Below are 23,636 nucleotides of genomic sequence, written 5' to 3'. Positions count from 1 at the left end.
ATAAAAACGCCTTCCTGGCAATGCCCAAATGCCCTGCTGCCATGCAGATAAACACTGGCAGCGGCAGCAAGTGCATGCCCACAGCCATCCCTTGTTCCTTCACACCTTGTATCAGCTGTAATCCAGTCCAGTCCAGTGCTGCCTGCTGAGCAGCACTGACCAACACTGCCTGGGCCCAGGCTTTTATCTCTGAGGCCCCATTATGATGTCAGAAAGCTGGCTCTGGCTCCTCAGGGCTCCACTATGACACGTGCAAAGTTCCGTCTGAACTTTATATAAGACGGTGCGGCTCAGTCAGTCACTCAGTGTTGCCTGAGAGGGCAACACTGCAACAGCCGGCCGCCAGGCTGTCTTTTTTTGCACAGCTAGTTGCCTCCAGGAGGCCACAAGAGGGAGACAAGGGACTGCAAAATGGAAAATAAGCATCCACCAACTTTACAGACAACTTCTCCTTGCTCCTACAACCTCCATCCTTGCACAGTTTGTTATTCTTCTAGGTAACATAGTAACAAATCCAAATTGCTGCTCTCTTTGTAGGCAAGCAAGGCTTTGTTGCAACTGCAATTCTTACTCCTTCTTGAAATGTAGGGACGACAGTACATTCCATCACATCCATCTAGTGTACACAGGTAGGTCCATTGTGGCGGGCGGGCGGCTTTAACGGCTGTTTGCTGTTCCCCTACTCCACTCCACTATTTGACTGTGGTGCTGCATCAATCAGTGGCTGGCTCAGGTGCAGCTCTTTAACTTACCTAAAAGGGAGGGCGGAGAGAAGACAAGGAAGGTGAATGAGCTGTTCCAATGTGAAATGCCGGAAACACAGACACACAGACGACACAAAACAAGAGGTGGCAATGTATTCATTAATTGCATTTAATCAATTAGCTCATTATCACTCATGCATTGTCCAACAGGTGTTGAAATAATGGGATTGAAAGGGGAGATCCCTTCAGAAAGACAGAAACAATGGCAAACACAAGAAACACTTTTGGAATCTGATTTTAGTCAACCCATAAGGAAAGGGTGCACCGGTCCTGGAAATACTGCAATACCAGGTCAATGCGTGGAGTGGACAGAGCAAGCTCTATTTCCATCTCCCTGTTCTAAAAATCCATTTAATATATGGTCCCCAGATAGGGGACGTATCAGATATTAAACTGATAAGAACAGATACTACACTTGATCTTAGCCAAAAGGCCGAGAAGCGATAACCCGAACGGGCCGCGCGTTGCCCGAGCCTGCCCGATACTGCTGTTCAGCCCTTGCAGCGATTCAGCCTACTTCTAGGCAATTCCATGGGGCCCTGCAGGCTCACACACTCACAGCTACACGGGAGGTGAATAAAGGCCGGAGAGGAAGCCAGACAGGATTTGCTTCTTTTGCTTGCACCACAATGCAGTGCTGAAAGAGGAGGAATCTACATAAAAACGCCTTCCTGGCAATGCCCAAATGCCCTGCTGCCATGCAGATAAACACTGGCAGCGGCAGCAAGTGCATGCCCACAGCCACCCCTTGTTCCTTCACACCTTGTATCAGCTGTAATCCAGTCCAGTCCAGTGCTGCCTGCTGAGCAGCACTGACCAACACTGCCTGGGCCCAGGCTTTTATCTCTGAGGCCCCATTATGATGTCAGAAAGCTGGCTCTGCCTCCTCAGGGCTCCACTATGACACGTGCAAAGTTCCGTCTGAACTTTATATAAGACGGTGCGGCTCAGTCAGTCACTCAGTGTTGCCTGAGAGGGCAACACTGCAACAGCCGGCCGCCAGGCTGTCTTTTTTTGCACAGCTAGTTGCCTCCAGGAGGCCACAAGAGGGAGACAAGGGACTGCAAAATGGAAAATAAGCATCCACCAACTTTACAGACAACTTCTCCTTGCTCCTACAACCTCCATCCTTGCACAGTTTGTTATTCTTCTAGGTAACATAGTAACAAATCCAAATTGCTGCTCTCTTTGTAGGCAAGCAAGGCTTTGTTGCAACTGCAATTCTTACTCCTTCTTGAAATGTAGGGACGACAGTACATTCCATCACATCCATCTAGTGTACACAGGTAGGTCCATTGTGGCGGGCGGGCGGGCGGCTTTAATGGCTGTTTGCTGTTCCCCTACTCCACTCCACTATTTGACTGTGGTGCTGCATCAATCAGTGGCTGGCTCAGGTGCAGCTCTTTAACTTACCTAAAAGGGAGGGCGGAGAGAAGACAAGGAAGGTGAATGAGCTGTTCCAATGTGAAATGCCGGAAACACAGACACAAAGACGACACAAAACAAGAGGTGGCAATGTATTCATTAATTGCATTTAATCAATTAGCTCATTATCACTCATGCATTGTCCAACAGGTGTTGAAATAATGGGATTAAAAGGGGAGATCCCTTCAGAAAGACAGAAACAATGGCAAACACAAAAAACACTTTTGGAATCTGATTTTAGTCAACACATAAGGAAAGGGTGCACCGGTCCTGGAAATACTGCAATACCAGGTCAATGCGTGGAGTGGACAGAGCTAAGCTCTATTTCCATCTCCCTGTTCTAAAAATCCATTTAATATATGGTCCCCAGATAGGGGACGTATCAGATATTAAACTGATAAGAACAGATTTTTTTTATAAGTTGACTACCCCAACTTTGGGGGTAACCGTTTATTTAAAATTTTTCAGGTTTTACAATAAATTAACATTTTTCAACATTTTTACAGGGATTCAAATTTTACAACAATGGTTAAAAAAAATAAATACAAATTGTCAGATTAAAATCATACAATTTATAAAAGGGCACTTGGTGGCATCATATTATAGAATTCCATTTGCTAAAAAACCATTTTCTACTTAAAACAGGAGAGAATTTTTTGTCTAAAAGATAATACTTGTGCATTTCATAAAAACATATTCCTAAAATATCATTCACAGATAAAATTTCATGTTTGAATAAAAGAATATTCCTGGCCGCCCACAGAGCTGCTTTAACGCAGTTAGTAATCTTCCATGCCATAATTTTCTGAGTCCTTGTTGGGCACTCCAGACATCCGTAAAAAACGCCTTCACTTGTAATTCTCTTTATTCCGGTTATCTTCTTCATCAAGGGGAGGATTTTTGTCCATATAAGTTGTGAAAAATAACATTGCCAAAAGAGATGTAAGACTGTCTCGTCATCGCGGCATCCTCCCCTTGGACACGCAGCCGAGTTGGTCAGTCCCCTTCGATGCTGGAATGCCCGGCATGGAAGACACTCGTGGGCGCAGCTCCAGGCCAGATCCTTCTGTGAATTAAAAATGAATTTAGCATTAACCATGCTCCAGATAATTTTGCATTTGTTTTCATTAAAATTGCTAATGGGGGCTATTAAAACATTTTCTTTTATTTCCTTTAAAACATATTTACTATTTTTTACATCTTCTATTCTTTTGTCTTTTAGGTTAAAAAGGTTCACTATTTTTTCTAAAATCTTATACTGGTCTGGCAGGTTAAAAGCATATGGCGAGCTTAAAACCGTAGAGAACCATCCGTACCTCCTCATAAAATAGCCAGTGTTAAAACGGATAAAATAAGACCAGTAGTGTTCCTTAAAAACAGTATTAAGACACAGTGTAAAAAAATGGATTAAAAGAAATGCTTTTATATTTGGAAAATCTTTACCACCCATTAGCTTTGGTAACATCACTTTTTCTCTCCTGAGCTTCTCCATCCTAGAATTCCATAAAAATGTAAAACATGCCTTGGTAATCTTTTTTAATAAAATATCAGGGGGAGGGAAAACCATACTTAGATATAATAAAATTGGTAAAATCACCATTTTTGTGATTAAAATTTTTCCCTCCATTGTCAGTTTTCTAAGATTCCATAAACAAATTTTCTTATTAACTTTTTGTGCCACCAAGTCCCAACTGATAAAACCATTGTTTGACTCATTGAAGGAGACCCCTAAAATCTGTACAGACTCCGACACAGGGACTGGAATGTCCTGTAAAATCATATTGCCAATATTTAAAATATTACTTTTATTAAAATTGACTTTAAAACCGGAGGAGCAGCAAAATTGGTATATCTGTTGTAATGCTTTTTGCAGTGACGGGGCGTCCCTGCACAGGACCGCGACATCATCCATGTACCCCACTACTTTTGCCTCTAGTCCCCCCCCGCCCGGCAGGGGGACTCCACATATCTGCTTGTCATTCCTCAATCTGCAGAGTAGAGGCTCGATCGCACATATAAAAAGTAGTGGGGACAAGGGACACCCCTGCTTCACTCCGGAGTTTAAAAGGACATCCTGTGTCTTAAAACCCTTTACTAAAATCTTGCTCGTACAATTTTCATAAAAGGCCTTCAGAGACTGTAAAAAGCCTTCTGGTATACCCATCTTTTCTAAAACCTTAAAAAGATAAAAATGTGATACTCTATCAAAGGCTTTCTCGAAATCTATGGATAAAACCGCCAATCTGCCTTTTCTCTCCTTCGTATCACCAATAGCATCTTTTAAAAGGTTTAAATTGTCCCATATGCTCCTCCCAGGTATCCCACAGACTTGGTTGGAGTGGACGATTTTCTCTATAACAGCCTTTAGCCTATTCGCGCAAATCTTGGCCATTATTTTGTAGTCTGTGTTCAGTAAGGTGATAGGCCTCCAGTTTTTAATATCTGTTTTGTCCCCCTTTTTATAAAGCAGGGACACCTCACCTTTCTTCCAGGACCCCGGGAGGGCTTTTGTTCTAAAAACTTGAGTAAAAAGGGAATAGAGATCCTCTTTTAAAACTCCATAAAATGTGACATAAAACTCTATGGGTATACCATCAGGGCCAGGGACTTTACCTGTTTTAAAACTCTTGATGGTATCTAAAATCTCCTGTTCCGTAATATCCTGTAATAAAAAATCTTTGGAGACAGGATTTAAAACAGCGTCAACCTCCTTCAATGAGTCGTTCATCAAATCAACATTAACAAGCTTTATATTAAAAAGATCCGCATAAAATCTGTGTACCTTTTTTAAAATATTCTCAGTGTTTGTATCTCCATCAACATTGTCTAACAGGATATGCTTATCGTTAATTTTCTTAAAAAAGTACCTGGAGCAGGTCTCATTTTCCTCGAGGTGTTTCATTTTTGAACGAAAGACAATTTCCTTACCTCTCTGCTCCAGGCACTGGGAGATCTCCTTCCTAATCTCCATAATCTCCTCCTCCACCTGCATACCCTGTTCTCTGAACTTGTATTGGGTCTGCAGACGGGTATTCAAATTAGCAAAAAAATCCTGTTTTTCTTTTGCTTTTCTCCTTCCGATTTTTATGAAAAAGTCTCTTATTTTTATTTTTATTTTCTCCCACCATGAGACTATGGACATATTTGGATGTCTTACCCGTCTGCAGCCCTTATAAAAGGTAATAAAATCAGATAAAATTTGCGGATCATCTAAAAGGGAAACGTTCATTTTCCAGGCTTTTTTGACAGTATTTTTCCCAATATCATTTTTAACTTTAAAATACAATAATTTATGATCAGATAAAACATTGGGATTAAGATCACATTTAAAAGGCAGTACTTGATAAGAGCAGAATATAAAATCGATCCTGGAGCTACAGTTCACATTGCTCCAGGTGACGCCGGCCTCTGCAGATAAATTGCTGTTACATTTCTTAAAAACATCAGTAAGTTTAAAATCAGTAACTATATCTTTTAATAATGAGGAGGTTTTGTCATAATTCCTGCTTACTGAGTTAGAGAACCGGCGTTCCCCCTTTAAAATACAATTAAAATCACCCGCTAAAACAAGTGGCTCTGAATCGTTTAAAAAAAGGGGTAAAATCTCTAGCATTCTAGCTCTTTCATTCTTGTCCGAGGACCCATAAAAATTTAAAAACTGCCATCTAATACCGTCTATAAAAGCTTTGACCAATAAAATTCTACCTGGTAAAATTTCATTAAAACTGTCAATTAAAACGTTCCCTTTAAATAAAATGGCGACACCTGCGGCTCTGGAATCGTTAGACCCGGACCACACTGAAGGTCCGAGTCTCCAGTCTTCCTTATATTTGTTGTAGTTCGTGCGATGTGGGATACAGCATTCCTGTAGGAAAAAAACGGTGGCGGAAAAAATAGAAAGATAGTCAAACAGGGCAGCTCTTCTCGTCTTAGAATGCACGCTCCTAACATTTAAGGAAATGCCACCTAACTCTGCCATGAGGAAAAGGGAAAAGAGACAGTCTTATGTAATCTTACCCGAGGTGGCCTCAGCAGTCCTCGGCGTTACCAGAGACCTCACTCGAACTCTCATCGCCCTCCGACTTCAAACCGACTGTATAACTTGAGGAGATTGGAGAGGAACTCATGTCAGACAGCTGACCCCCCGCCATACCTGAGGCACTTATCGCAAATGGGTCCCAGATGGACTCCACGGGCAAGGTTTCTGGAGCATATTGTATGGCAGCCTCCTCCCCTACGATAGGGGCAGGAAACGCACTCGCGGCCGTTTCCGGGACTTCTGTCACCTCAGAGGTAGCTATGCTTGTCTCCCCCAACTGGCGAGAAGGGGGGAGACCTTCAGCTGGTGCTTCCGGGGGCGCGTCAACTGGTTTCCCTGCTTAACGCTCTAGCAGGTACTCCCATCGGCACCCCCGCTGCCACCTCTGAGTACGCCCTACGCCTTTTAGTCCTTGCTGCCGCTCCGCCCGGGTCCTCTGCCTCAGGTACAGGCTGACCCAGCACCTCCTGCGGCCCAGGCGGATAAGCTTCATCCGAACTACCCATCTCCTCCGTTTCCTGAGGGGGCTTTTTCGTCCGCTGATCACTGGCTCTTCTCTTAAACCGCCTTTGCTCCTTTGGGTCACCTGTTTGGGGGGGTCTGCTGGAGGTGTCCATGTCATCTGCCTCTTCACCTCTTGGTTCCTCTCCTTGTGCGGGGGCGATCTGGCCTGCTGGCTGCTCTGGACGCCTCGGCCGGACCTCGGGTTGTTCCGATCTGTGGGGACAAGTAGCATATAGATGACCAACTCGGCTGCAAAAACGACACCTTTTCCCCAGAGGGCAAGTTTTGGCCTCGTGCTCAGAGCTGCCACAGTTCCTACAGGTGCTTTCGCAGAACTCTTTGGTGTGACCGTACTTTTGACATTTTCTACAGAATGGAGGCATTCCTGTATAAAAAAGATCTCCTGCCATATCACCTAATTTAAAGCGTGCTGGCGGCAACATTATCCCCCCTGCTGTATTGGCATCTCTATAACAAGTTACTAAAAATCTCCACTTTGACGTCCAAACTCCAACTTCGTTCATTATTTTGCCAATACATTTTACACTTTTGAAATAGGGGGATAAAAAGGACATCACATCTTTTAAATCAGCAAACGGGCAGTACATTTTTATCACAATCATCTTAGTGATGTCCAACACATGTTCGTAAAATTCAATACCGTCCAGTCTCGGATCGTTTTTTACCATGTATGCCGCCAGCAGATCTTGGAACACTCCATTCTGTACAAAAGTTATGTCGTATGTTCTTCTCCTAGGATAGTCTTGTACCGCCAATATCTCCCGCTTCTGAATGTTGAAAATGCCAACAAGCACGGTCTCCACCAAGAACTTCAGGCCGCAGGTCGTCGCCTTCTCTTCTGATACAATTACACGGATTGTATTCTTTATCCGGGCATACGCCGGTATCTCACCAGGACTTCCGTCCATGGTGAGGGGTTTTCAAGGAAAGTTACGCCACCCGTTGGTGACGTAACGTCTACGCAGCTTTTCCCCTTTTCGGCCGAAGCCTACACGGGGGATATGTGGATCGCAACTCGTTGCTCAGGACTAAGCCTCTCTCCCAAATAGCAGCACGGGGGTGAAGTCCAGGCGAACCTGGACGATCCCCCGAGGCCGAGAGAGAGGGTACCTGAGCACCTCCTAACCAAGACCAGGCAGCACTGACTACAAGTAATCAGAACTACACTTGATCTCAGCCAGAAGGCCGAGAAGCGATAACCCGAACGGGCCGCGCGTTGCCCGAGCCTGCCCGATACTGCTGTTCAGCCCTTGCAGCGATTCAGCCTACTTCTAGGCAATTCCATGGGGCCCTGCAGGCTCACACACTCACAGCTACACGGGAGGTGAATAAAGGCCGGAGAGGAAGCCAGACAGGATTTGCTTCTTTTGCTTGCACCACAATGCAGTGCTGAATGAGGAGGAATCTACATAAAAACGCCTTCCTGGCAACGCCCAAATGCCCTGCTGCCATGCAGATAAACACTGGCAGCGGCAGCAAGTGCATTCCCACAGCCACCCCTTGTTCCTTCACACCTTGTATCAGCTGTAATCCAGTCCAGTCCAGTGCTGCCTGCTGAGCAGCACTGACCAACACTGCCTGGGCCCAGCCTTTTATCTCTGAGGCCCCATTATGATGTCAGAAAGCTGGCTCTGGCTCCTCAGGGCTCCACTATGACACGTGCAAAGTTCCGTCTGAACTTTATATAAGACGGTGCGGCTCAGTCAGTCACTCAGTGTTGCCTGAGAGGGCAACACTGCAACAGCCGGCCGCCAGGCTGTCTTTTTTTGCACAGCTAGTTGCCTCCAGGAGGCCACAAGAGGGAGACAAGGGACTGCAAAATGGAAAATAAGCATCCACCAACTTTACAGACAACTTCTCCTTGCTCCTACAACCTCCATCCTTGCACAGTTTGTTATTCTTCTAGGTAACATAGTAACAAATCCAAATTGCTGCTCTCTTTGTAGGCAAGCAAGGCTTTGTTGCAACTGCAATTCTTACTCCTTCTTGAAATGTAGGGACGACAGTACATTCCATCACATCCATCTAGTGTACACAGGTAGGTCCATTGTGGCGGGCGGGCGGCTTTAATGGCTGTTTGCTGTTCCCCTACTCCACTCCACTATTTGACTGTGGTGCTGCATCAATCAGTGGCTGGCTCAGGTGCAGCTCTTTAACTTACCTAAAAGGGAGGGCGGAGAGAAGACAAGGAAGGTGAATGAGCTGTTCCAATGTGAAATGCCGGAAACACAGACACACAGACGACACAAAACAAGAGGTGGCAATGTATTCATTAATTGCATTTAATCAATTAGCTCATTATCACTCATGCATTGTCCAACAGGTGTTGAAATAATGGGATTAAAAGGGGAGATCCCTTCAGAAAGACAGAAACAATGGCAAACACAAAAAACACTTTTGGAATCTGATTTTAGTCAACACATAAGGAAAGGGTGCACCGGTCCTGGAAATACTGCAATACCAGGTCAATGCGTGGAGTGGACAGAGCAAGCTCTATTTCCATCTCCCTGTTCTAAAAATCCATTTAATATATGGTCCCCAGATAGGGGACGTATCAGATATTAAACTGATAAGAACAGATTTTTAAGTTGACTACTCCCCAACTTTGGGGGTAACCGTTTATTTAAAATTTTTCAGGTTTTACAATAAATTAACATTTTTCAACATTTTTACAGGGATTCAAATTTTACAACAATGGTTAAAAAAATAAATACAAATTGTCAGATTAAAATCATACAATTTATAAAAGGGCACTTGGTGGCATCATATTATAGAATTCCATTCGCTAAAAAACCATTTTCTACTTAAAACAGGAGAGAATTTTTTGTCTAAAAGATAATACTTGTGCATTTCATAAAAACAAATTCCTAAAATATCATTCACAGATAAAATTTCATGTTTGAATAAAAGAATATTCCTGGCCGCCCACAGAGCTGCTTTAACGCAGTTAGTAATCTTCCATGCCATAATTTTCTGAGTCCTTGTTGGGCACTCCAGACATCCGTAAAAAACGCCTTCACTTGTAATTCTCTTTATTCCGGTTATCTTCTTCATCAAGGGGAGGATTTTTGTCCATATAAGTTGTGAAAAATAACATTGCCAAAAGAGATGTAAGACTGTCTCGTCATCGCGGCATCCTCCCCTTGGACACGCAGCCGAGTTGGTCAGTCCCCTTCGATGCTGGAATGCCCGGCATGGAAGACACTCGTGGGCGCAGCTCCAGGCCAGATCCTTCTGTGAATTAAAAATGAATTTAGCATTAACCATGCTCCAGATAATTTTGCATTTGTTTTCATTAAAATTGCTAATGGGGGCTATTAAAACATTTTCTTTTATTTCCTTTAAAACATATTTACTATTTTTTACATCTTCTATTCTTTTGTCTTTTAGGTTAAAAAGGTTCACTATTTTTTCTAAAATCTTATACTGGTCTGGCAGGTTAAAAGCATATGGCGAGCTTAAAACCGTAGAGAACCATCCGTACCTCCTCATAAAATAGCCAGTGTTAAAACGGATAAAATAAGACCAGTAGTGTTCCTTAAAAACAGTATTAAGACACAGTGTAAAAAAATGGATTAAAAGAAATGCTTTTATATTTGGAAAATCTTTACCACCCATTAGCTTTGGTAACATCACTTTTTCTCTCCTGAGCTTCTCCATCCTAGAATTCCATAAAAATGTAAAACATGCCTTGGTAATCTTTTTTAATAAAATATCAGGGGGAGGGAAAACCATACTTAGATATAATAAAATTGGTAAAATCACCATTTTTGTGATTAAAATTTTTCCCTCCATTGTCAGTTTTCTAAGATTCCATAAACAAATTTTCTTATTAACTTTTTGTGCCACCAAGTCCCAACTGATAAAACCATTGTTTGACTCATTGAAGGAGACCCCTAAAATCTGTACAGACTCCGACACAGGGACTGGAATGTCCTGTAAAATCATATTGCCAATATTTAAAATATTACTTTTATTAAAATTGACTTTAAAACCGGAGGAGCAGCAAAATTGGTATATCTGTTGTAATGCTTTTTGCAGTGACGGGGCGTCCCTGCACAGGACCGCGACATCATCCATGTACCCCACTACTTTTGCCTCTAGTCCCCCCCCGCCCGGCAGGGGGACTCCACATATCTGCTTGTCATTCCTCAATCTGCAGAGTAGAGGCTCGATCGCACATATAAAAAGTAGTGGGGACAAGGGACACCCCTGCTTCACTCCGGAGTTTAAAAGGACATCCTGTGTCTTAAAACCCTTTACTAAAATCTTGCTCGTACAATTTTCATAAAAGGCCTTCAGAGACTGTAAAAAGCCTTCTGGTATACCCATCTTTTCTAAAACCTTAAAAAGATAAAAATGTGATACTCTATCAAAGGCTTTCTCGAAATCTATGGATAAAACCGCCAATCTGCCTTTTCTCTCCTTCGTATCACCAATAGCATCTTTTAAAAGGTTTAAATTGTCCCATATGCTCCTCCCAGGTATCCCACAGACTTGGTTGGAGTGGACGATTTTCTCTATAACAGCCTTTAGCCTATTCGCGCAAATCTTGGCCATTATTTTGTAGTCTGTGTTCAGTAAGGTGATAGGCCTCCAGTTTTTAATATCTGTTTTGTCCCCCTTTTTATAAAGCAGGGACACCTCACCTTTCTTCCAGGACCCCGGGAGGGCTTTTGTTCTAAAAACTTGAGTAAAAAGGGAATAGAGATCCTCTTTTAAAACTCCATAAAATGTGACATAAAACTCTATGGGTATACCATCAGGGCCAGGGACTTTACCTGTTTTAAAACTCTTGATGGTATCTAAAATCTCCTGTTCCGTAATATCCTGTAATAAAAAATCTTTGGAGACAGGATTTAAAACAGCGTCAACCTCCTTCAATGAGTCGTTCATCAAATCAACATTAACAAGTTTTGTATTAAAAAGATCCGCATAAAATCTGTGTACCTTTTTTAAAATATTGTCAGTGTTTGTATCTCCATCAACATTGTCTAACAGGGTATGCTTATCGTTAATTTTCTTAAAAAAGTACCTGGAGCAGGTCTCATTTTCCTCGAGGTGTTTCATTTTTGAACGAAAGACAATTTCCTTACCTCTCTGCTCCAGGCACTGGGAGATCTCCTTCCTAATCTCCATAATCTCCTCCTCCACCTGCATACCCTGTTCTCTGAACTTGTATTGGGTCTGCAGACGGGTATTCAAATTAGCAAAAAAATCCTGTTTTTCTTTTGCTTTTCTCCTTCCGATTTTTATGAAAAAGTCTCTTATTTTGATTTTTATTTTCTCCCACCATGAGACTATGGACATATTTGGATGTCTTACCCGTCTGCAGCCCTTATAAAAGGTAATAAAATCAGATAAAATTTGCGGATCATCTAAAAGGGAAACGTTCATTTTCCAGGCTTTTTGACAGTATTTTTCCCAATATCATTTTTAACTTTAAAATACAATAATTTATGATCAGATAAAACATTGGGATTAAGATCACATTTAAAAGGCAGTACTTGATAAGAGCAGAATATAAAATCGATCCTGGAGCTACAGTTCACATTGCTCCAGGTGACGCCGGCCTCTGCAGATAAATTGCTGTTACATTTCTTAAAAACATCAGTAAGTTTAAAATCAGTAACTATATCTTTTAATAATGAGGAGGTTTTGTCATAATTCCTGCTTACTGAGTTAGAGAACCGGCGTTCCCCCTTTAAAATACAATTAAAATCACCCGCTAAAACAAGTGGCTCTGAATCGTTTAAAAAAAGGGGTAAAATCTCTATCATTCTAGCTCTTTCATTCTTGTCCGAGGACCCATAAAAATTTAAAAACTGCCATCTAATACCGTCTATAAAAGCTTTGACCAATAAAATTCTACCTGGTAAAATTTCATTAAAACTGTCAATTAAAACGTTCCCTTTAAATAAAATGGCGACACCTGCGGCTCTGGAATCGTTAGACCCGGACCACACTGAAGGTCCGAGTCTCCAGTCTTCCTTATATTTGTTGTAGTTCGTGCGATGTGGGATACAGCATTCCTGTAGGAAAAAAACGGTGGCGGAAAAAATAGAAAGATAGTCAAACAGGGCAGCTCTTCTCGTCTTAGAATGCACGCTCCTAACATTTAAGGAAATGCCACCTAACTCTGCCATGAGGAAAAGGGAAAAGAGACAGTCTTATGTAATCTTACCCGAGGTGGCCTCAGCAGTCCTCGGCGTTACCAGAGACCTCACTCGAACTCTCATCGCCCTCCGACTTCAAACCGACTGTATAACTTGAGGAGATTGGAGAGGAACTCATGTCAGACAGCTGACCCCCCGCCATACCTGAGGCACTTATCGCAAATGGGTCCCAGATGGACTCCACGGGCAAGGTTTCTGGAGCATATTGTATGGCAGCCTCCTCCCCTACGATAGGGGCAGGAAACGCACTCGCGGCCGTTTCCGGGACTTCTGTCACCTCAGAGGTAGCTATGCTTGTCTCCCCCAACTGGCGAGAAGGGGGGAGACCTTCAGCTGGTGCTTCCGGGGGCGCGTCAACTGGTTTCCCTGCTTTCGCTCTAGCAGGTACTCCCATCGGCACCCCCGCTGCCACCTCTGAGTACGCCCTACGCCTTTTAGTCCTTGCTGCCGCTCCGCCCGGGTCCTCTGCCTCAGGTACAGGCTGACCCAGCACCTCCTGCGGCCCAGGCGGATCAGCTTCATCCGAACTACCCATCTCCTCCGTTTCCTGAGGGGGCTTTTTCGTCCGCTGATCACTGGCTCTTCTCTTAAACCGCCTTTGCTCCTTTGGGTCACCTGTTTGGGGGGGTCTGCTGGAGGTGTCCATGTCATCTGCCTCTTCACCTCTTGGTTCCTCTCCTTGTGCGGGGGCGATCTGGCCTGCTGGCTGCTCTGGACGCCTCGGCCGGACCTCGGGTTGTTCCGATCTGTGGGGACAAGTAGCATATAGATGACCAACTCGGCTGCAAAAACGACACCTTTTCCCCAGAGGGCAAGTTTTGGCCTCGTGCTCAGAGCTGCCACAGTTCCTACAGGTGCTTTCGCAGAACTCTTTGGTGTGACCGTACTTTTGACATTTTCTACAGAATGGAGGCATTCCTGTATAAAAAAGATCTCCTGCCATATCACCTAATTTAAAGCGTGCTGGCGGCAACATTATCCCCCCTGCTGTATTGGCATCTCTATAACAAGTTACTAAAAATCTCCACTTTGACGTCCAAACTCCAACTTCGTTCATTATTTTGCCAATACATTTTACACTTTTGAAATAGGGGGATAAAAAGGACATCACATCTTTTAAATCAGCAAACGGGCAGTACATTTTTATCACAATCATCTTAGTGATGTCCAACACATGTTCGTAAAATTCAATACCGTCCAGTCTCGGATCGTTTTTTACCATGTATGCCGCCAGCAGATCTTGGAACACTCCATTCTGTACAAAAGTTATGTCGTATGTTCTTCTCCTAGGATAGTCTTGTACCGCCAATATCTCCCGCTTCTGAATGTTGAAAATGCCAACAAGCACGGTCTCCACCAAGAACTTCAGGCCGCAGGTCGTCGCCTTCTCTTCTGATACAATTACACGGATTGTATTCTTTATCCGGGCATACGCCGGTATCTCACCAGGACTTCCGTCCATGGTGAGGGGTTTTCAAGGAAAGTTACGCCACCCGTTGGTGACGTAACGTCTACGCAGCTTTTCCCCTTTTCGGCCGAAGCCTACACGGGGGATATGTGGATCGCAACTCGTTGCTCAGGACTAAGCCTCTCTCCCAAATAGCAGCACGGGGGTGAAGTCCAGGCGAACCTGGACGATCCCCCGAGGCCGAGAGAGAGGGTACCTGAGCACCTCCTAACCAAGACCAGGCAGCACTGACTACAAGTAATCAGAACTACACTTGATCTCAGCCAGAAGGCCGAGAAGCGATAACCCGAACGGGCCGCGCGTTGCCCGAGCCTGCCCGATACTGCTGTTCAGCCCTTGCAGCGATTCAGCCTACTTCTAGGCAATTCCATGGGGCCCTGCAGGCTCACACACTCACAGCTACACGGGAGGTGAATAAAGGCCGGAGAGGAAGCCAGACAGGATTTGCTTCTTTTGCTTGCACCACAATGCAGTGCTGAATGAGGAGGAATCTACATAAAAACGCCTTCCTGGCAACGCCCAAATGCCCTGCTGCCATGCAGATAAACACTGGCAGCGGCAGCAAGTGCATGCCCACAGCCACCCCTTGTTCCTTCACACCTTGTATCAGCTGTAATCCAGTCCAGTCCAGTGCTGCCTGCTGAGCAGCACTGACCAACACTGCCTGGGCCCAGCCTTTTATCTCTGAGGCCCCATTATGATGTCAGAAAGCTGGCTCTGGCTCCTCAGGGCTCCACTATGACACGTGCAAAGTTCCGTCTGAACTTTATATAAGACGGTGCGGCTCAGTCAGTCACTCAGTGTTGCCTGAGAGGGCAACACTGCAACAGCCGGCCGCCAGGCTGTCTTTTTTTGCACAGCTAGTTGCCTCCAGGAGGCCACAAGAGGGAGACAAGGGACTGCAAAATGGAAAATAAGCATCCACCAACTTTACAGACAACTTCTCCTTGCTCCTACAACCTCCATCCTTGCACAGTTTGTTATTCTTCTAGGTAACATAGTAACAAATCCAAATTGCTGCTCTCTTTGTAGGCAAGCAAGGCTTTGTTGCAACTGCAATTCTTACTCCTTCTTGAAATGTAGGGACGACAGTACATTCCATCACATCCATCTAGTGTACACAGGTAGGTCCATTGTGGCGGGCGGGCGGCTTTAATGGCTGTTTGCTGTTCCCCTACTCCACTCCACTATTTGACTGTGGTGCTGCATCAATCAGTGGCTGGCTCAGGTGCAGCTCTTTAACTTACCTAAAAGGGAGGGCGGAGAGAAGACAAGGAAGGTGAATGAGCTGTTCCAATGTGAAATGCCGGAAACACAGACACACAGACGACACAAAACAAGAGGTGGCAATGTATTCATTAATTGCATTTAATCAATTAGCTCATTATCACTCATGCATTGTCCAACAGGTGTTGAAATAATGGGATTAAAAGGGGAGATCCCTTCAGAAAGACAGAAACAATGGCAAACACAAAAAACACTTTTGGAATCTGATTTTAGTCAACACATAAGGAAAGGGTGCACCGGTCCTGGAAATACTGCAATACCAGGTCAATGCGTGGAGTGGACAGAGCAAGCTCTATTTCCATCTCCCTGTTCTAAAAATCCATTTAATATATGGTCCCCAGATAGGGGACGTATCAGATATTAAACTGATAAGAACAGATACTACACTTGATCTTAGCCAAAAGGCCGAGAAGCGATAACCCGAACGGGCCGCGCGTTGCCCGAGCCTGCCCGATACTGCTGTTCAGCCCTTGCAGCGATTCAGCCTACTTCTAGGCAATTCCATGGGGCCCTGCAGGCTCACACACTCACAGCTACACGGGAGGTGAATAAAGGCCGGAGAGGAAGCCAGACAGGATTTGCTTCTTTTGCTTGCACCACAATGCAGTGCTGAAAGAGGAGGAATCTACATAAAAACACCTTTCTGGCAACGCCCAAATGCCCTGCTGCCATGCAGATAAACACTGGCAGCGGCAGCAAGTGCATGCCCACAGCCACCCCTTGTTCCTTCACACCTTGTATCAGCTGTAATCCAGTCCAGTCCAGTGCTGCCTGCTGAGCAGCACTGACCAACACTGCCTGGGCCCAGGCTTTTATCTCTGAGGCCCCATTATGATGTCAGAAAGCTGGCTCTGGCTCCTCAGGGCTCCACTATGACACGTGCAAAGTTCCGTCTAAACTTTATATAAGACGGTGTGGCTCAGTCAGTCACTCAGTGTTGCCTGAGAGGGCAACACTGCAACAGCCGGCCGCCAGGCTGTCTTTTTTTGCACAGCTAGTTGCCTCCAGGAGGCCACAAGAGGGAGACAAGGGACTGCAAAATGGAAAATAAGCATCCACCAACTTTACAGACAACTTCTCCTTGCTCCTACAACCTCCATCCTTGCACAGTTTGTTATTCTTCTAGGTAACATAGTAACAAATCCAAATTGCTGCTCTCTTTGTAGGCAAGCAAGGCTTTGTTGCAACTGCAATTCTTACTCCTTCTTGAAATGTAGGGACGACAGTACATTCCATCACATCCATCTAGTGTACACAGGTAGGTCCATTGTGGCGGGCAGGTGGGCGGGCGGGCGGCCGGCTTTAATGGCTGTTTGCTGTTCCCCTACTCCACTCCACTATTTGACTGTGGTGCTGCATCAATCAGTGGCTGGCTCAGGTGCAGCTCTTTAACTTACCTAAAAGGGAGGGCGGAGAGAAGACAAGGAAGGTGAATGAGCTGTTCCAATGTGAAATGCCGGAAACACAGACACACAGACGACACAAAACAAGAGGTGGCAATGTATTCATTAATTGCATTTAATCAATTAGCTCATTATCACTCATGCATTGTCCAACAGGTGTTGAAATAATGGGATTAAAAGGGGAGATCCCTTCAGAAAGACAGAAACAATGGCAAACACAAAAAACACTTTTGGAATCTGATTTTAGTCAACACATAAGGAAAGGGTGCACCGGTCCTGGAAATACTGCAATACCAGGTCAATGCGTGGAGTGGACAGAGCAAGCTCTATTTCCATCTCCCTGTTCTAAAAATCCATTTAATATATGGTCCCCAGATAGGGGACGTATCAGATATTAAACTGATAAGAACAGATACTACACTTGATCTTAGCCAAAAGGCCGAGAAGCGATAACCCGAACGGGCCGCGCGTTGCCCGAGCCTGCCCGATACTGCTGTTCAGCCCTTGCAGCGATTCAGCCTACTTCTAGGCAATTCCATGGGGCCCTGCAGGCTCACACACTCACAGCTACACGGGAGGTGAATAAAGGCCGGAGAGGAAGCCAGACAGGATTTGCTTCTTTTGCTTGCACCACAATGCAGTGCTGAAAGAGGAGGAATCTACATAAAAACACCTTTCTGGCAACGCCCAAATGCCCTGCTGCCATGCAGATAAACACTGGCAGCGGCAGCAAGTGCATGCCCACAGCCACCCCTTGTTCCTTCACACCTTGTATCAGCTGTAATCCAGTCCAGTCCAGTGCTGCCTGCTGAGCAGCACTGACCAACACTGCCTGGGCCCAGGCTTTTATCTCTGAGGCCCCATTATGATGTCAGAAAGCTGGCTCTGGCTCCTCAGGGCTCCACTATGACACGTGCAAAGTTCCGTCTAAACTTTATATAAGACGGTGTGGCTCAGTCAGTCACTCAGTGTTGCCTGAGAGGGCAACACTGCAACAGCCGGCCGCCAGGCTGTCTTTTTTTGCACAGCTAGTTGCCTCCAGGAGGCCACAAGAGGGAGACAAGGGACTGCAAAATGGAAAATAAGCATCCACCAACTTTACAGACAACTTCTCCTTGCTCCTACAACCTCCATCCTTGCACAGTTTGTTATTCTTCTAGGTAACATAGTAACAAATCCAAATTGCTGCTCTCTTTGTAGGCAAGCAAGGCTTTGTTGCAACTGCAATTCTTACTCCTTCTTGAAATGTAGGGACGACAGTACATTCCATCACATCCATCTAGTGTACACAGGTAGGTCCATTGTGGCGGGCAGGTGGGCGGGCGGGCGGCCGGCTTTAATGGCTGTTTGCTGTTCCCCTACTCCACTCCACTATTTGACTGTGGTGCTGCATCAATCAGTGGCTGGCTCAGGTGCAGCTCTTTAACTTACCTAAAAGGGAGGGCGGAGAGAAGACAAGGAAGGTGAATGAGCTGTTCCAATGTGAAATGCCGGAAACACAGACACACAGACGACACAAAACAAGAGGTGGCAATGTATTCATTAATTGCATTTAATCAATTAGCTCATTATCACTCATGCATTGTCCAACAGGTGTTGAAATAATGGGATTAAAAGGGGAGATCCCTTCAGAAAGACAGAAACAATGGCAAACACAAAAAACACTTTTGGAATCTGATTTTAGTCAACACATAAGGAAAGGGTGCACCGGTCCTGGAAATACTGCAATACCAGGTCAATGCGTGGAGTGGACAGAGCAAGCTCTATTTCCATCTCCCTGTTCTAAAAATCCATTTAATATATGGTCCCCAGATAGGGGACGTATCAGATATTAAACTGATAAGAACAGATACTACACTTGATCTTAGCCAAAAGGCCGAGAAGCGATAACCCGAACAAGCCGCGCGTTGCCCGAGCCTGCCCGATACTGCTGTTCAGCCCTTGCAGCGATTCAGCCTACTTCTAGGCAATTCCATAAGGGCCCTGCAGGCTCACACACTCACAGCTACACGGGAGGTGAATAAAGGCCGGAGAGGAAGCCAGACAGGATTTGCTTCTTTTGCTTGCACCACAATGCAGTGCTGAATGAGGAGGAATCTACATAAAAACGCCTTCCTGGCAACGTCCAAATGCCCTGCTGCCATGCAGATAAACACTGGCAGCGGCAGCAAGTGCATGCCCACAGCCACCCCTTGTTCATTCGCACCTTGTATCAGCTGTAATCCAGTCCAGTCCAGTGCTGCCTGCTGAGCAGCACTGACCAACACTGCCTGGGCCCAGGCTTTTATCTCTGAGGCCCCATTATGATGTCAGAAAGCTGGCTCTGGCTCCTCAGGGCTCCACTATGACACGTGCAAAGTTCCGTCTGAACTTTATATAAGACGGTGCGGCTCAGTCAGTCACTCAGTGTTGCCTGAGAGGGCAACACTGCAACAGCCGGCCGCCAGGCTGTCTTTTTTTGCACAGCTAGTTGCCTCCAGGAGGCCACAAGAGGGCGACAAGGGACTGCAAAATGGAAAATAAGCATCCACCAACTTTACAGACAACTTCTCCTTGCTCCTACAACCTCCATCCTTGCACAGTTTGTTATTCTTCTAGGTAACATAGTAACAAATCCAAATTGCTGCTCTCTTTGTAGGCAAGCAAGGCTTTGTTGCAACTGCAATTCTTACTCCTTCTTGAAATGTAGGGACGACAGTACATTCCATCACATCCATCTAGTGTACACAGGTAGGTCCATTGTGGCGGGCGGGCGGGCGGGCGGCTTTAATGGCTGTTTGCTGTTCCCCTACTCCACTCCACTATTTGACTGTGGTGCTGCATCAATCAGTGGCTGGCTCAGGTGCAGCTCTTTAACTTACCTAAAAGGGAGGGCGGAGAGAAGACAAGGAAGGTGAATGAGCTTTTCCAATGTGAAATGCCGGAAACACAGACACACAGACGACACAAAACAAGAGGTGGCAATGTATTCATTAATTGCATTTAATCAATTAGCTCATTATCACTCATGCATTGTCCAACAGGTGTTGAAATAATGGGATTAAAAGGGGAGATCCCTTCAGAAAGACAGAAACAATGGCAAACACAAAAAACACTTTTGGAATCTGATTTTAGTCAACACATAAGGAAAGGGTGCACCGGTCCTGGAAATACTGCAATACCAGGTCAATGCGTGGAGTGGACAGAGCAAGCTCTATTTCCATCTCCCTGTTCTAAAAATCCATTTAATATATGGTCCCCAGATAGGGGACGTATCAGATATTAAACTGATAAGAACAGATAAGGTTTCCACTCAGATCCGTCTCGAGTTAAATTTTAAACTTCAAATTTAAAGACTTGATCATCATTATGAAAAAACCAAATATAATTTTAATTTCTCTCTCTTTTTTTTTTTTTTTTTTAAAGTAAAATTAATAAAACAAACCGTTTCTTAAAGCGATTACACCAAGCATATCCACAAGATGTTCTCGAAGATCTTGACCGTCCCATTCCAAATTTACAATACATGCCAACCAGGTTGGCACTTCATATCTCTCCAGAAAATCCGGTACACTCCCTCTCAAACAGGTTCGTACCCGCCTCCGAACCTTCTCAAAATTAATTTTATCTCTTAATCCCTCCACGTCTTTTACTAGTTTGTCTCTTTCTGCTCTATCTTCATCTGAAACTACATTTTGTTCCACAATTTTTCTCCTTTTTGTTTCATCACTTTTTCCAACTTCAACACTTTTCCCCGCTCCTCCCTTTTTCTGTGGCTTATCCTCTTTTTGTGGGGTAACTTTCTCTTCCTTTCTGTTAACTATCACTTCCTTTCTTTTAACTGTCTTCTTACTCTCCTCCTTTGCTTCACTTATACTTTTTTTTGGACAATTTTTAAACACATGCCCTTCTTCTCTACACATGTTACACACTTTGCCCTTCTCACAATCATTATACTTATGACCTTCCTTAAAACATTTTGTACAAATTATTTTTCCACAATTCTCCTTCTCATGCCCATACTCTTTACAATTGTGGCAAAAAATCCCCATTCCAAAGAAATACAGATTCCCACTTGCACTGCCAATTTTAAAGCGTGCTGGAGGAAGCAATAAGTTTCCAGCCTCTCCAACTGCCTTAAACTTACACAGGAATTTCCATTTACCTGTCCAGAATCCAAACGGATTAAAGACCTTACCCTTCTCCACCACTTCCTCACAGAACTTAGTGAGAAACCACATAATGTCATCCTTATTTACATAAGGTGAAAACATTTTGACAATCACCAACTTTTTACTTGGAACAAAGTGTGGTGTTACTGTCACACCAACCAGTCTTGGATCCTGCTTCTTCTCCTTCAAAGTGTCCAGAAATTTCAAATAAATGTCCTCCGTATGAAAGGTGACGTCGAAACATCCTCTTCTTGGATAGTCCATTACAGACAAAATCCATTGTCTCTCCAACTGGAAAAGACCAAGCAACAGTACCTTAGTTAGGAATTCCAAGTCCTTGCCTTGTCCTCCAGATTCCTCCATAGAGAAGCGAACCGCATTCCGAGTCCGCATGTAGTCAGGAATTTCCTCCATCCTGCCGCAATAGAAGCCAACGATCCAACGAAAATCCAACGAAATCCAAAGATAATACCTTCAGCACCTAAATGCCAGGCAAGTGATCGCTCCCCGTTGCCCTGGACTAATCCTCCTCCCCAATAGCAACAGAGGGGTGAAGTCTCTCCTAAGAGAAACGATCCCCCCAGGCCAAGGAAAAGGGTACCAGGGCACCTCCTGACCAAGAAACAAGGCAATACCCTAAAGTACTACACTTGATCTTAGCCAAAAGGCCGAGAAGCGATAACCCGAACGGGCCGCGCGTTGCCCGAGCCTGCCCGATACTGCTGTTCAGCCCTTGCAGCGATTCAGCCTACTTCTAGGCAATTCCATGGGGCCCTGCAGGCTCACACACTCACAGCTACACGGGAGGTGAATAAAGGCCGGAGAGGAAGCCAGACAGGATTTGCTTCTTTTGCTTGCACCACAATGCAGTGCTGAAAGAGGAGGAATCTACATAAAAACGCCTTCCTGGCAACGCCCAAATGCCCTGCTGCCATGCAGATAAACACTGGCAGCGGCAGCAAGTGCATGCCCACAGCCACCCCTTGTTCCTTCACACCTTGTATCAGCTGTAATCCAGTCCAGTCCAGTGCTGCCTGCTGAGCAGCACTGACCAACACTGCCTGGGCCCAGGCTTTTATCTCTGAGGCCCCATTATGATGTCAGAAAGCTGGCTCTGGCTCCTCAGGGCTCCACTATGACACGTGCAAAGTTCCGTCTGAACTTTATATAAGACGGTGCGGCTCAGTCAGTCACTCAGTGTTGCCTGAGAGGGCAACACTGCAACAGCCGGCCGCCAGGCTGTCTTTTTTTGCACAGCTAGTTGCCTCCAGGAGGCCACAAGAGGGAGACAAGGGACTGCAAAATGGAAAATAAGCATCCACCAACTTTACAGACAACTTCTCCTTGCTCCTACAACCTCCATCCTTGCACAGTTTGTTATTCTTCTAGGTAACATAGTAACAAATCCAAATTGCTGCTCTCTTTGTAGGCAAGCAAGGCTTTGTTGCAACTGCAATTCTTACTCCTTCTTGAAATGTAGGGACGACAGTACATTCCATCACATCCCTCTAGTGTACACAGGTAGGTCCATTGTGGCGGGCGGGCGGGCGGCTTTAATGGCTGTTTGCTGTTCCCCTACTCCACTCCACTATTTGACTGTGGTGCTGCATCAATCAGTGGCTGGCTCAGGTGCAGCTCTTTAACTTACCTAAAAGGGAGGGCGGAGAGAAGACAAGGAAGGTGAATGAGCTGTTCCAATGTGAATTGCCGGAAACACAGACACACAGACGACACAAAACAAGAGGTGGCAATGTATTCATTAATTGCATTTAATCAATTAGCTCATTATCACTCATGCATTGTCCAACAGGTGTTGAAATAATGGGATTAAAAGGGGAGATCCCTTCAGAAAGACAGAAACAATGGCAAACACAAAAAACACTTTTGGAATCTGATTTTAGTCAACACATAAGGAAAGGGTGCACCGGTCCTGGAAATACTGCAATACCAGGTCAATGCGTGGAGTGGACAGAGCAAGCTCTATTTCCATCTCCCTGTTCTAAAAATCCATTTAATATATGGTCCCCAGATAGGGGACGTATCAGATATTAAACTGATAAGAACAGATAAGGTTTCAACAAAATTTTATTGACAAATATTCACATACATAGAATGCAATTTTTACAAAATAAAATTCAGTAATAAAATGCTGTTAAATAAAATTCCGTAATAATAAATTTGTTTATACATTCAATTGTCCAATAAGATTAGTAATAAAACGTTTTTAATACATTTCATTAAAAAACCTTTTTATAGCATAAAATTCGGTACTAAAAATGTTTATTTTTAATACATTTCATTAAAACGATAAAGGCAATATATTTTCAACGAGAAGAAGGTTTCTTTAAAAGTATGACAATGGCAGGATAAAACATCATAAAACAAGCAATAAAATCAC

General features: G+C 44.6%; 7 non-coding genes and 2 pseudogenes across 7 annotated transcripts; all 9 read right to left on the bottom strand.

The window, feature by feature from the left end:
* Positions 1–1,018: 1,018 nt before the first annotated feature.
* On the bottom strand, positions 1,019–1,209 carry LOC142674757 (U2 spliceosomal RNA). Its single transcript, XR_012851847.1, has one exon. It is a non-coding gene; the product is annotated as a U2 spliceosomal RNA (small nuclear RNA).
* A 1,234-nt stretch (positions 1,210–2,443) lies between these two features.
* On the bottom strand, positions 2,444–2,614 carry LOC142674923 (U2 spliceosomal RNA; annotated as a pseudogene).
* Positions 2,615–9,180: 6,566 nt separating this feature from the next.
* LOC142674899 (U2 spliceosomal RNA) lies at positions 9,181–9,368 on the bottom strand. Its single transcript, XR_012851974.1, has one exon. It is a non-coding gene; the product is annotated as a U2 spliceosomal RNA (small nuclear RNA).
* Positions 9,369–15,910: 6,542 nt separating this feature from the next.
* On the bottom strand, positions 15,911–16,101 carry LOC142674756 (U2 spliceosomal RNA). The gene has a single exon (XR_012851846.1). It is a non-coding gene; the product is annotated as a U2 spliceosomal RNA (small nuclear RNA).
* Positions 16,102–17,347: 1,246 nt separating this feature from the next.
* On the bottom strand, positions 17,348–17,538 carry LOC142674755 (U2 spliceosomal RNA). Its single transcript, XR_012851845.1, has one exon. It is a non-coding gene; the product is annotated as a U2 spliceosomal RNA (small nuclear RNA).
* Positions 17,539–18,784: 1,246 nt separating this feature from the next.
* Positions 18,785–18,975, bottom strand: LOC142674754 (U2 spliceosomal RNA). Its single transcript, XR_012851844.1, has one exon. It is a non-coding gene; the product is annotated as a U2 spliceosomal RNA (small nuclear RNA).
* Positions 18,976–20,214: 1,239 nt separating this feature from the next.
* Positions 20,215–20,399, bottom strand: LOC142674915 (U2 spliceosomal RNA). The gene has a single exon (XR_012851983.1). It is a non-coding gene; the product is annotated as a U2 spliceosomal RNA (small nuclear RNA).
* Positions 20,400–21,807: 1,408 nt separating this feature from the next.
* Positions 21,808–21,918, bottom strand: LOC142674929 (U2 spliceosomal RNA; annotated as a pseudogene).
* Positions 21,919–23,152: 1,234 nt separating this feature from the next.
* On the bottom strand, positions 23,153–23,337 carry LOC142674900 (U2 spliceosomal RNA). The gene has a single exon (XR_012851975.1). It is a non-coding gene; the product is annotated as a U2 spliceosomal RNA (small nuclear RNA).
* Between the last annotated feature and the right edge of the window lie 299 nt (positions 23,338–23,636).

This window comes from Rhinoderma darwinii, assembly GCF_050947455.1.
Source record: "Rhinoderma darwinii isolate aRhiDar2 chromosome 2 unlocalized genomic scaffold, aRhiDar2.hap1 SUPER_2_unloc_21, whole genome shotgun sequence".
NCBI lineage: Eukaryota > Metazoa > Chordata > Amphibia > Anura > Rhinodermatidae > Rhinoderma > Rhinoderma darwinii.
The sequence above is the reverse complement of the archived record's forward strand: the minus strand, read 5'-3'. Positions and strand labels throughout refer to the sequence as shown.